The sequence below is a fragment of the Rhinatrema bivittatum genome, chromosome 6, assembly GCF_901001135.1.
Source record: "Rhinatrema bivittatum chromosome 6, aRhiBiv1.1, whole genome shotgun sequence".
NCBI lineage: Eukaryota > Metazoa > Chordata > Amphibia > Gymnophiona > Rhinatrematidae > Rhinatrema > Rhinatrema bivittatum.
In genome coordinates this window covers 110,655,074-110,669,256 of record NC_042620.1, presented here as the reverse complement: position 1 = coordinate 110,669,256, position 14,183 = coordinate 110,655,074, and the positions used below count along the sequence as shown (strand labels likewise).

At 43.0% G+C, this 14,183-nt stretch overlaps 1 protein-coding gene across 6 annotated transcripts in view; it reads right to left on the bottom strand.

Moving 5' to 3' along the window:
• Window positions 1-13,768, bottom strand: part of DYNC1I2 (dynein cytoplasmic 1 intermediate chain 2) — a 173,628-nt gene extending 159,860 nt beyond the window's left edge. For 5 of the 6 annotated variants that reach the window (XM_029605776.1, XM_029605780.1, XM_029605782.1 and 2 more), the window contains exon 1: window positions 13,620-13,768. The gene's annotated coding sequence lies outside the window, so the exon portion shown is untranslated. Of the gene's footprint in view, window positions 1-13,103; window positions 13,170-13,619 lie in introns of all 6 variants that reach the window. The other variant, XM_029605777.1, reaches the window with a different exon arrangement.
• Window positions 13,769-14,183: the final 415 nt, after the last annotated feature.

The following is a 14,183-nucleotide window of genomic DNA, read 5'->3' as shown; positions in this document are numbered from 1 at the left end:
TAAAGCTAGGGATGTGCTGTCTGTTTTGTTTCATTTAGTGCGTACTAAATTGAATGCATGCCTATATGATCAAATGTGGCCACTAATTTTTAATTTTTTTTTTACATACTAATAACATAGTGTTCTCTTAAAAATAAATCAGGAAATTAAAAACAAAATAAAAACAAATGAATTTTCAGCTACACATGGTTATTAAAAACACATCTTTACACAAGAAACCTTAAATCTTAATGTCCAAGAAGAAATTCAGCAACTTGTTACTAAGACGGAGTCAGTAAAAGAAGTCAACTATGTACTGAGGAATGATAACTGACATTAGAAACAAACTAGAAGCTATGGAAAATTCTATAAAATAAAGAAATCTGAGAGCAGTGAACTTTCCTTAGGTTGAGGAACTAGCGCCGACTGAGGTGTTTACAAAGTTTATACATGAAGCCCTCCATATCCCTAAGTCGTCTCGTCCAAGGATTATGAATGCTTATTTTCTCCCTGAAAAAGCTTCAGAGAAAAAGAAAGGTAACTCTGCATTAAGACATTCATTATTCTCAACACTTGGATACACTGGAGTCTAGTGTTTGACTATCAATTTCCTTTGTCCGACAGGGACTGGGCACAGAGGCTTTCACTGCAGAAGTGGGAATTTTATTTCTGGATATGAAAATGTGATTATTCTAGGACATGTCCAGAGCTATGTGAGCCAGAAAAAAATGTTTGACTTAGAAACAGTATGTCTTTTCTACTGAAGCACAATTTAGTTTACTCTGTTCCTACAAAAGCAGGGTTACATTTAAAAATCTGATGTTTTCTGGGAACCTGACTAGCTTGTTCTTTCCCTAAAGAAGGAGACAAATCAAAGACTTCTTTTGAACCTGGATCTGTTTCTGATTCTCTTGCTTCTGTTTTTTCTATGCACCAACCCTTGATTTTTCTTTTATGTGCATGTTGCTGGTCTTTTATGTTTTAGGTTATATTGAATCCCTTGGAGAATTTTAGCTTTGATGATTCTTGCTCCCTTCTAACTGTGATCTTGCCTTTGGCATATATGCAATATACTGGGCCCAATATTAAAAAATAAACATTTATTTAAGTTAACCGGACAAAAGGGATATCAACAGCATATCTGTGTGTAAGTCTCTACTGAGCCGGATAAGTTAAATCTGGCTAAGTTAGACAAGCTCTATGGCAGGTCTAACTTATCTGCTTATCTTAACTGGTTAAGGCCAAATATCAGCACTTATCTGGTTAAATTAACTGGATAAGCAGTGCCGCCCCAATCTGTCCATTCCCCACCCATTGACTATCCAATTATCTAATTTATTTATTTAACGAGTTTTATATACCATCATTCGGAATAGTCAAAATAACGCCATCATAACGGTTTACAAAATATAAGGTTACAGGGATTAATTACAGGTAACTTATCCGGCTAAGTGATGGCCACTGAACATAGCCGGATATTCAGCCGCTGCCACTAACTGTATAAGTCCTACTTATCTGGCTAAGTAGTGTTTCACTACTGGCCTCATTGTTGCTAATACTTATTTTATTTTTATTTTCTTTATTATAATGTATTTCTGCCTTTGTTTCAAGATGTAAATACTCTGATATATTTAAAACTAATAAAAAATTGAATCCCTTAAAAAAAAAAGGAAGACTACCTGATCTTCTGATGAGTCGGTTAGTAGGGTACACAACCTAGAAATTCCAGCTTATTACAGCTGCAGAGGCCCATACTCAGCTAATTAACTAGAGGCTGAAACTATCACTCAAGATTTTTTCCAGTCTTATTAAATGTTAGTCCGCTTCCATTACATTGTGGCTTTCCATAAACCACAGTTTTTAAAAATCATTTTCAACTGGACTGATCTTTTGAATCAAAATGCACACATGTGTATAGGTTTCATTTGTCAAACTTTTTTCACTGGGGATAATGTCCCACGAAGATAAAAATCTAAGGACAGCATGACAAAGCTTTCATCAAATTTTGGCAAACAAGAGAGTAAAACCAAGGAGCTTCTTCTCCTGCCCCTGATGGCGTCAGAAAAAACACATGACATGAGAGATTAGGATATTTTCTTCTTACAGTATTTGGGTGTGGGATTTTCTTTTCCAGATTCTCTATATGTTATTTCTAGCAAGTGTTTATGCTTGGATGTAAATAAAAATGTTATAAATAGTTAAAAAAAAACCCACAAAAGACACCACACAGTATTGTTTTATTTGCTTATGGATTTATATAGTGGAGGTACTCAGTTTTCCCCCTCACAATGGAAAAGTGTCCAGAAGTGTAGCTTCTGTGCAAGGCCAAATTAAAGGGGAAGCAAATGAATTGCTCCAGGCCCTCCTGCCTGACGAGGGACCCACAATTCACAAACGGAAACAAATATTTATTTCTAATTTCTGGTGGGTATTTTTATTTCTTTTGGGGGGTGGGTGAAAGAGCCTTCTTTTAGAAATTCCTCCAGCGCCTCCTATCCCACCTTAATCTGACCTTGCTTCCACATTACATAAGGTTTCTGAATTTGGACCTCCAACAAAACAATGCGATCAGTGATTACGTCAATAAAGCACTTTTTCCTTGTTCTTTAACTTCTCTACCATTGTAGCAAGGTATAACTTATAAGTAAAGTACATTATATGTATACCGACAGCATACAACCCAGGTATTTGCATTTCACATGTAAATTCAGTTCAGAACTATTTAGCTGTAATGTGGGCTGTAATGTGGGTTGTACTGACACCCCCCCCCCCCCCCAAAAAAAAAAAAATGAAGCCACATTTCTGAATATACCTGCTTTAACTGTATCAGAACCAAGACTGATAGAAAAGATTACATTTCATTCATTAGTTTGATCAAATAAAGACCTTCACAAATGATTCAAAACTCTACAAGGCTCCTCCCAGTTGATTAGTATTTAACTGTACTGCACACCCTACTGTACCTTAACTGCTGTATTTGCATCCACTGTATACCATATCTTCTAAGTCCTATTACTTCAATCCCTCTGTACCCAATGGAACTCTAAACCTGTTATAACACACTTTGAACCCTCCAGTTGTTCAGGCGTGATATAACTAAATGCTGCTAATCTATCCCACCCCTGCTCCGTTTTTTAGATGTGAATTTTGTAAGAAAAGCTAGAGTACAGTATGTAGGAAAATAAGGTGTTGTCTAAAACAGAACCACTGTTCACCAATACTGCAGGACTGGCTGTGACACTATGGAAAGCAGAAGGCACCAGTCACACTTCCGAGGCATTTCACACAGATTTCTTTTTTTTTTTTTTTTAACTTTTGTTTTTGTTCTCTAGCCCTAGAGTCCCTTTTGCTGTGCTGATGCATCATCTTCCTACAGTACTGACTGTCAGCAGTCAGAACCCCACAGGTTCCTTTAGCTGGTGCAGGTTCCTTTAGCTTTAATAAAATATAAGGCTCCAAAAATGGAGAAAAGAATGGTTAAAAAACAAAAAACATGTAACTGATACCAACCAGAGGAAAACTGCTTTTTAAAAATAAAATCAGAGGACTGAAATCCTGCTGTATGCAACTATGCAAAATAAATTCACAAACATCAGGAAACAAACTGTGAAACTTAAACTTGCCAATTAATTTCTTTTGATTCCAAGCATGTGGGACTACTCCTGCGTGCCAGAAGGTGGCGGCGGAGAACTCCTTCCCTCTTTCTTATGACACTCTTGGCTATGCATTATGGGCTCAACCACAGAGAAGGCACAGTATCGAACAAATCTCAAAAGGGCAATCCAAGTGAACGCCCGCATACTAGGAGTTGTTAAAGGCAAGAATTGGGGTGTTAGCAAGCCGGGTGCAAGGGTAAGACCTCCCTTAAAAAGGGGAGATTACCCGGTCACCTCGATCATCCACTCCCAGCCACAAGGGTGCCATGAATATAAAACACAATGCTTAAAAAGTACTAACATGACTATTTTTGTTTCATGGCACCTTTGTAGGCCAGGGAGTGGACTTCTTTAATAGTCTCTTCAATTCTCCCCCATTTTTTCTTTCCCTCTTTTTTTTTTTTGGGGGGGGGGGGTGAGGGGATTGCTTAGTGTGCACAGGACAGTCCATACTGGGAGAAGCAGAAATGAATTAGCCCTTCTGCAACTTCCTCTTGCCTCATTTTCATTCACTCCTCCTCTTCATTTGAACCTCTTCCCATCTTTCTGGCTGGGTTCTGGACTGGTCTCTCTCTTCTGTTTACATTTTACCTTCCTCTTTATCCTGCAAACCAGGCCAAACAAGTGGGATGTGCCTGAGCACTGCCTATTCTGGGTGGGATGAGGCCTCTATGGCCCCCAGTACTCTCTTGCCTGTATGTCCAGTCTATAAAGCGCTGGCCCATGTTGCTGCTTTGCAGATATCCTGTGGAGTTGCTAACAAACTCTGCCCATAAGGTTGCCTGGGCCCTGCTAATGCTCACACAGCCTGGGATGGCACCTGCTTGCCTTTCTCTATGTATGCTCCTGCAATCACCTCCTTAATCCATATCACGATGGATGCTTATGATGCCTCCTGTCCTTTCCTTTAATACCAAACTTTCTGAGGTTGTTTGTAACCTTGAGGCACCGCAACAGAACTCTCCTGCTGTCCAGCAGACTTTCCCCTGTATTGGTATCTGAATAAGGCTACAGTTGTCCTTTTCCAAAGATGAAAGAAAACTGAAAATTATCTGGGTATACAAAAGGATGCTTCCTCTTAGACTCTTCAACAATTTACATATGAGCTTCTGCTGGCACTTCCTGAAGCAGCAACCCTGTAGTAGCTTCACATACCTGGCAGCCTCCCTTTGAATCCAGAATGTAAATCCAATTCTTGGTACAGAATTTCAAATCTCCCTTTCAGACAAGGAGATGTGTCACTACTCTGCTCTATCAAGAGATTTCTGCTGGGTTCTCCCCCACTCAGGATCCTCCAAGACTCCCCCAGCTTCTGAAGACCTGGGAATTGCACCCCTGAGCCCCAGCCACCTTCCTAGAACTGGAAGTAGAAGAGAAAACTTTGTGGGATTCTATGTTTAAAAAACAAACCAACCACACACTCCCCCTGCCAGATACCTCCCATTGGGAAGTGTCTGCTGAATCACACACTTTGCAATACATCGCTGCTAAGTGCCTGTGGAGATACTTGGGAAAATAGTAAAGGACTTTTAAGATGCCTTTACATAAATATTACAGTATTTCACCACAGCACAAAAGTAAATTTCTGTAAACTAATTCCCTGCATTTTTAGGTGATGCTCATGTGTATCTAGATGCAAAGTGTGCAGGCAACCATGCAAAGACCAATAACAGTTACAGATCTCCCATGATAGACAGGAAGAGTATTTGCTAACCATCAACCTACAAAGGGCTTAACTTTTTATGAAAAGTTATTTATGTTGAAAGAGTGTACAGTCTCAATTATATGCTTTTGCTCAAGCATTACAACACGGTTCATTGTTTGGTCTGTTATGCTGAAATGATCTTTTAAGTTTATATAACCTGTGGAAAGTGCTAATAGTATGTGCTATCTCTGCTGTAAACTAGCACACTATTATAGAATATGAATGTATGCCAGAGTTAATGTATGCATTTGTGTATATTTTGTCTGTGTTTGGGAAGCTTCTTTTAGCAACTTGAAGAGAAGCAAAATTGTGTCCAAAAATAAGAGGTATGGTGGCTATCCTAGCTGGGCTCTTGGCTTGTCATCATGAAATGTCATCATTCAGCTTCTGAACTATTTGACAAGAACTGGGTGATCACACTGTCAGCAAAAAGCTTCAGTTTTTAGGGATGTGCATTTGTCTGAAACAAATGGGTAAAATGCAACAAATTAGACTATTTTTGTTTCATTTGTGCCCACCCACCACCAAAAACAAATGGAGGGTGCCCATGAATAGAAATTACAATTTTAATTTAATTTGTTTATGCTTGTGTTTCCCATTCAAGTCTATGGCCCATGTAAAAGTACTGCAGTGATACTGGTAGCTATAGCAAGCAAGCAATGCCTGTGAGATAATAATCTGAATGTAACTGAGCTAAGAGAAGTAGGCAAATAGAATGGAGAACCAATCAAAGGGAAACTTTTTTAAACTAGCCTATAGCTGGCACCTGGATTAAGTAACACCAATGTCCTCCTACTGAAAGGTCTGATCGTATGCAAATAAATTCCATTTTCTCTTTTAATTTCACAGGGAAAGATTCTCTTTTTTGGAAATTCTGTTAGAGTAAAAGGTTTAAAAAAGGAGAAAGAAGAATTTTGGCATTGGTAAAGAGCTTTTTGTTAACTTCACTGCTGCAGTCATAGAACTCTCACTATGAGAGAGAGACAGAGGCACTGCATTCTGTCTATTTGCTAGAGCAGGGCAGTAGAGATAGAGAAGCAGTGGAAAAATGTAGATAAACAGTACTGATTTTTTTGTCTCTGTCCAACTCTGCCCAGTGAACTGCTTATAGCGCAGACTGCAGAGAGAGAAGAGCAGCCTTGCCAGGTTTTTTTTTGTATGTGCAAAAGGAACCAGTCTGCAGTGTCACACACACACATTTTTGTGTAAGCTGTGAAGGATAGCCAGACAGGACAGAGTTTGTGCCATTAGCAATCTGCTAATTCTGCTTCACAGTGCATGCTAAGCACTGAAGTGAACTCAAGTCTATTAACTTAATTGTGTGTGACAAACAGCATTAGAGTGGTACAGTACATCAAACTATAAAGTGACATCAAAAACCCCAGTAGCCATTTCCAACTCCATCATGCCACTGTCAACAAAGGGGAGAAGAAGGAATGGTAAGGGCAAAGGATTGTGTGTTGCTGCAAAGCCAGCACCGCCTGTCAGAAATACAAGTAGTAGTAACAGTGAGGAAAAACTGCTAAACTGAAAAACTTGACAGACTTTTTTGGCCACAGAAAACCAGAAGTGGAAGTTGACTCACACCATAGGAAATTAAAATGAGGCGAGCATGTGTTACTGCTGCCTGTTCCTCTCCCTCTTGCTTTGGAGCGGGGCAAAAAGTGGTAGAGTCATCAGCGGCTGGCATTAGCAGGGCAGGTGCAAGGGTAGAGACAAAAGTGCAACACCCAAAACCGGCAGCATGCTCTTCCACGATTATTGCTTCTGAGGTAATAGAGGCAGTATTTTCAAAAGCTGATTCAAAAAAAGAATCATGTCTGGGATTCTCTGAATCAAAGGATACTGAAGAACTAGTAGCAAAAGAGAATTTGAAGCCTCTAGTCAGTAGCCTCCAGAGAGGTGGTGAAAGAGCACAGCAAAGGGGAAGACCTCCAAGACTGAACCACCAGCCCCTTCCCCAAAGGATGCCTTATAGAAACTATATCAGGCCTCCTCCAGGGATTTCCTCTGGCTTCTCCCTCCCTACGGGTTTGCACTAATTTGATTGGTACCCTTTGCCTCTCATTTGGATCCTAGGGATATGCATGTCACTGTGGGTGGTCACTTTCTATCTCTCATGCAGGCCAATTCAGTAAGTCGCGAGAGAGCGCCCACTCTCCTGTGTGCGCGATTCAGGGGGGAAGAAGATGCAAATTAGGGCCCGCGATAAAAAGAGGCGCTAGGGACACTAGCGTGTCCCTAGTGCCTCCTTTTTGACAGGAGCGGCGGCTGTCAGCGGGTTTGACAGCCAACGCTCAATTTTTCCGGCGTCGGTTCTCAAGCCCGCTGAAAGCCACAGGTTCGGAAAACGGACGCCGGCTAAATTGAACGTTCATCTTCCGACCCGCTGGCCGATTTAAAAAATCTTTTTTTTAATTTTTTTTTAAATTTTGGGGCCTCCGACTTAATATCTCGCTATGATATTAAGTCGGAAGGTGTACAGAAAAGCAGTTTTTTCTGCTTTTCTGTACACTTTCCCAGTGCCGGCAGAATTTAACACCAGCCTTTGGCAGGCGTTAATTTCTGAAAGTAAAATGTGCGGTTTCACTGCACATTTTATTTTCTGTATCGTGCAAGAATAACTAATAGACCCCCATCAACATGCATCTGCATGTTGCAGGCGCTATTAGTTTCGGGGGGGTAGGATGCACGTTTTCGACGCACTATTACCCCTTACTGTATAAGGGGTAAAAATAGCGCATCGAAAATTCGCAGCCAAACACGGGTTAACAGTGCGCTCCACCAAAGCGCACTTTACTGTATCAGCCCGATGGTGCTTTGGAGTCTTCATGCTATTCTCAGCTGAACAATGACTTGAGGTTTTTCCTGGCACTTTTGGGGCTTAGTTCATAGCGCCTTGAGCTGTTCATGCTAGACTTTGTACCGCTTTGTTCCTCTCATGCTGCCTTGGGAGAGTTCAAGTCACTGTTATTGCTCTTTGCCCTTCTTTTGGAGCCACTCTTGTTGCCGCTTTGCTCCTCTCACCGTACCTTGAAGAACTACTGCCAGTGCTGGTACCATTTTGCCCCATTACAGTTACGAGTGCTATTCATGCTGCTTTTGGTGCCATGTTGAAAGTCTTGGTGTGTTGGAGTGTCTTTCACTCTTCTGATTATGTCTACCCACAACTTTCATTAGAAATGATTAGAAAATTCCAATTTAGAAGCCCAAATAAGCTGCGTTGTTTCCCTCTTTGACTTTTATGGGAAACTTATGAAGAAATAAAATGAAAAAAAAAAAAGTTTGTCTGAAACAAATCATACAAATTATTGCAACCTACAAAATGAATAAATAAAACAAAATTTATACCTCTGCATATCTCTACCACCTTTGTTTCTGTTTGAGTTGCTGAGCTTCCCTCCTCTGCTTTGTAAAATCATCTGGTGTAACATTGTCTAATAAAATGAATAATTATTCTAGTGCTACATAAATCATCAGGTTCCACAGAGCTTTACCCTACCATTGGTTAGTTTGCTTTCCTCAAATTCAGCTTTTAGCTGTAACAGTTGAGCAACGTTCGAGTGGTTGTACTGGTGCTAGAGAAAACTGGATTCTTTATAGATTGTAATTAATGCCTTTATCTGGAACAATATAAGAAAAATCCAAAGATATTGTCGTATCTGAGCTTTTCAGGCCATATTGGTTTCTTCCTCAGGATTACAGCTGATTCTAAGAAAGAAATACCCCTGTTTTATAAAATTTGCTATGTGTAATTCAATGACAACCCACAAAGAATCCATTTTAGCTCAAACTACATTTACTGAGAAGCACCCAACTGCTCAGTAACAATTTATAAAGGGCTGTCAAATCATTGCATTTCTAAAAATAGTCCTGGGGGAATTCTGCGCTACTGTGGATCGCAGAATTTGCGCAGAATTCCCAAATTCTGCGCAGAAAATAGCAGAGGAGACCCCGGCATGCCGCGAACAGAGTGCATCCCGCATGTGCCAAGGAACACGCTCCGTTTGTGGTGAAGATGAAGGCCCGGGCGTGCCGTTGCGGCAAAAATGAAAGGCCCCCGTGTGCCGTGAACAGGTAGTGCTCTGCTCGCAGCGAAGTTGGAAGGCCCCCATTGCTGCAAACTGTGCACCAGGGCCTTCATCTTCTCCGCGGAGTGCATCCCACGGCTCACACAGGACATGCTCCGTTCACGGCATGCCAGTGAGAGAGAATGTGTGAGAGAGGGGAGTGGGTGTGGGGGAGGGGAGGGTGTGAGAGAGAGAGAGCATGGGAGGTAAGAGGGGGATGGGGGGATGCTTGAGTGTGGGTTTCAGAGGGGGAGCCTATATGAGGGGAGGGGTGGGGGGAAGGGGAGGGTGAAAGAGCAGGAGGGTGTGAGAGAGAGCATGGGAGGTAAGGGGGGGGAGGAATGCATGAGTGTGGGTTTCAGAGAGAGGGAACCAATATGAGGAGACTGTGAAGGAGTGTATGTGTGTGAGAGACTGGGAGCTCGTGTGTATGAAAAAGGGATTGTGTGTATATGAGGATGCTAGCCTGTGTGAAGGGATTGTGTATGTGTGAGACAGAGCCTGTGTGAAGGGGTGCATGAGAGAGAGACATAGGTAGCCTGTGTGAGGATGTATGTGTGAAAGAGAAAGGGAGCTTGTGTGGGTGTGTATGCAAGAGAGAGGGCCCTGTATGAGGGGATGTGTGTGTGCGAGAGAGTGAGGGAGCCTGTATGTGGGTGTGTGTATGTTTATAAGAGAGAGAGAGAGAATATGTGCGTGAGAGAGGGAGGGACAGAGGAAGCCTTGTGTGAGGGGCAGTACTGAGAACAGGGACAAACTCTGGGATTGGCAATAGAGTGGAAGGGGTTGAGCCTAGAGGTGGAGGGGACAAATACTGGCAGGTTGAGGAGTTGGGGCCTGAGAGGGCAAAGTGGCCAGGGGAGTAGGGAGAGCAAGTGGAAGGGACACTCTTACAGTGAATTTCTAGGGAAATTCTGCTCAAAATATTTAAAGTTCTACATCTTTAAGTAATAACTTTTTCTGAATTAATTAAAAATGTAATTACTTAAAGACTGTCATGTAAATTGTGTTATTTTGACCAATATAAAGTTTGCAGAATTTAAGTTTTGTGCGCAGAATTTCCCCAGGAGTATAAAAAGGAAGTTCAATAAGAAGAAAGAAAATGGAGGCAATTTTCAATAGACCATGTTATTTGCAGTCAGCTTACAACAGGAAAAGCTACATTGTTTCCCCTTTGAAAATTAGCAGCTGCAAAGTTTGTGCACTAAAGGCACCTGCCTATTCTTTACCTGCTATTTATGCAAGCTTCCAAGAAGTGGGTTAGAGTGCTAAAATTTTTGAAAAAGTCAAGCATGTGCATTTTTATTCCCCTGACCTAGACATCTAATTTTATCACGGGGCATTTTTGTATTTTATTAGTGATTCCCCCGTCAAAAAGCAGCCTCCTTCTCCGCCATCCCCATTTCCTGATCAACAGCCACCACCAGGTCTCCCTTCCCCCTGTGCCAGCAGGAACATAAGAAATTGCCGTGCTAGGTCAGACCAAGGGTCCATCAAGCCCAGCATCCTGTTTCCAACAGAGGCCAAAACCAGGCCACAAGAGCCTGGCAATTACCCAAACACTAAGAAGGTCCCATGCTACTGATGCAATTAATAGCAGTGGCTATTCCCTAAGTAAAATTGATTAATAGCCATTAATGGACTTCTCCTCCAAGAACTTATCCAAACCTTTTTTGAACTCAGCTACACTAACTGCACTAACCACATCTTCTGGCAACAAATTCCAGAGCTTTATTGTGTGTTGAATTTGTTGCCAGAAGATGTGGTTAGTGCAGTTAGATGCTTACCTGCATCTGTCACCTCCACAGGCCACTGGTGGTTTGAACTGGGTAGGTCCCTGTAGTCTTGCGAGACCTGCTGGCAACTTAGTTCAAACTGCCAGACTGAAACTATCCAATGCAGGAGGTAGATGCAGGTTAAGCACACTCTCCTCCAGTCAGCTGGGGAGGGAGGGGGAAAAAGTGGAAAGGAAAGAAGAGAAGCCTGATGGCAGCTGATCAAGGCATGGGGAGCAGGGATCTGATGGAGAGACAGTGGCATCTCCAGACCCTCTCCCCCAGCTCAGTGGCAGCATGGCTACACTGACCTCAGCATGGCTTTTAACTCCTTTTTGCCCCAATTTTTCAGTACTAACACAACTCCAGTATGTAATAAGAGGCTCAGTGTTTAAAAACATGTGGCAAAACAACAATTAAAACCCATACTGGGATTTGCACATCTCCATGAGAAGTACAAAGTACCGGTAATGGGCTTATTAGCTATTATCCTGTAATAAAGGGAAGCATGATAAAGAACAACACCTCTGCGCAGATTGTGAGAGGATTGGAGGAGAGAAGGTGAGATTGCGGGAATGTGGTTATGAGGAGGACTCAGGTGTGTGGGGAGGGGATGCCAAAAAAGGCAAGAGGTGTGAGAGAGGGGATGAGCTGGGGAAGTAAGAAGGAAACAGAGAGAAGGGAGGAGATCTGCTGGAGGGGTGGAGTTGAGAGAAAGGATCAACTGGAGAGAAAGAAGGTTGAGAGAGTATAAGATAGACTGCAGGGAGAGGGACCGCACACCTGCTAATTTGTTTTTGTCCTCTAGGATCATGTGAGCTTTCAAATGCTAAAATGGGGGACACATTAATTAAAAGTTTGGGAAGCCCTGTACTATATATATAAACCGACCCTCCTGTCAGTTACCAGAAAGCTCTGGGAAATGACAGAATAGGTTAGTGAATGGGGGAGGATCCATTCAAATTCAAGCCCTCCTTTTGAGAAGTCTAGGAATGGCTGTCCCCCTGAGAGGCTTTATAACACCTTTCTCCAGAGAGTCTGTGGGCTGTCCTTTATAGATTTTGAAGTGTTAGAAACTTATCTTTTTGTGTTTTTTCAAGTCCAGTCAGAGGAACAGGCTAACCCAGCATGCGGATCCTAACCAGGGTCAGGAGGGTGTTCCTCCCAGTCTACTCACTAGCTGGTTCGGATATTGCTCTACGCTGTTTTCAGGACTTTGAGATTTTCAAGGTAGGAGCCTTGCTGACATCTGGACCTTTCGTGGATTCAGAGAATGGGGAACCCTGTGTTTGGGACACCCAGGCATAGGTAAGACCTGCCCATTTGAGGTGGTGACCCTCTGCAAGGGGGTCACCAAAGATAACAGGGGGACAGCCAAAGATAACTCTGGTGTTATCTTTGGTTAAGGGAAAAGGACATTAAGATGAGACACCAGGAGGAAGATTGTTTTGGCTGCCCCTTCCTTCCTGCATTGAAGCAGGGTAAGATACTTACACCCCTGCCAGAGAAGAGACAGAGATAAACCTAAGGCACTAGAAAAGCTGCTAACCATGAGTAAAAGAACTGTACAGATCCTAGAGGACACCCATTTGGAGTCTTCAATCCCTGGGAAGAGAAAGTTTACTGTCTGTGCAATTTTAGGATTTTTGGCCATCTTGGAAGGAGATTTCCTGACCAGTTTAAGGGTTACCCTGCCCACCAGAACTTCAATTTCACCTAATCCAAGAGGGTAGTCGGATTCCTTGCCTGTTAGAAAGATTCTTGTACAGATAAAAGTGAATACTGTAAACAAGGAGAGAAAGACTGTGGTGCTGAATAACCTTTATTGTGCCATCTACAACTATTTTATCAGCAGAAACTTTAATTTCAGACACTAAACAGAGCGTCCAGTGTATTTATTTGGGCATGCAGCACTCACAGAGAAGAGAAAGTATCACTCTCCCAGGGATAACCAGAGTAAAGCCAGTCACTGCTGCCCTGGGCCCTGAAAGAAAAGGGCACATCGGAGAACGAGTCAGGGTCTCTGCCCCCCAAAGAACTTAATTCTTTTATGGCCCCACCCGTGCAGGACAGGCACCCTTGGGTGGAACTACATAGATAATGCAGAAGTGGATGCATACAATACTAGGAGGAGTTATACAATATACTGGCTCCTCTCGCTGACTGTTACAACACCCGGGGCCCGGCATCATAGCGAGCCCGCCTTGTCCATGATCCGACCCGGCCAGGCACCGCAGCCAGGGATACGACCACACCCGGCTGGGCTCTCCACTGCCCTCCCTCCCCGGACAGGGTGGAGGCCGGGCAGCATCCCCAGCGGCCTTTGTCGTCGCCGCCGCCTACACATCCTCAAAACATACGGGGTTGTCCGGCATCCACCGTTAAACGGATGTGGCGGGGGTGCCCGCGCGCGACCGGAGGAAGCAGCACTGACCTGGCCTGACCGAGCGAGGACAAAACCGGAGTCCGAAGCGCTGAACCGTCTCGGCAAAGAGCAGCGCTCCACCCTCCCGGACACGCAGGGAATGACGGAAGCCTCACGGCGAGCGCAGAGGCACAGAAAGCGGAAGAAAGCGAAGCGGGCGCTCCTGGTTTTCTGTATCTAATCTAATGGAGTGGCGATCGACTCTTGCCTTGTGGAAACAAAACACCTTCACTGCTCCCAGCTGACAGCGGTCCAGCGACCATTGGAGAACTACATGAATTAAATTCCTATAGAAATCATGAATAAAGCGGAATGTTAGTCCACTAGGGTAGGGAGCAGTAAAGCTCAACAAACAAGTTGCAGTGATATCTTTCTGTTGGGCTAACTTAATACATTTGTGCCTAGTCCGTTGAAATGGTAACACTTACATATCAGCAGTCTTAGCAGACTGATACCTTTCACTGGACCAACATATAAAAATGTAATCTTTGAACTTTTAAGACCACACAAGGAGGCATTGCTTCAGATACGGAGAAATGAATTGGTGAACCCTATCAGGGATCTAACCATGGT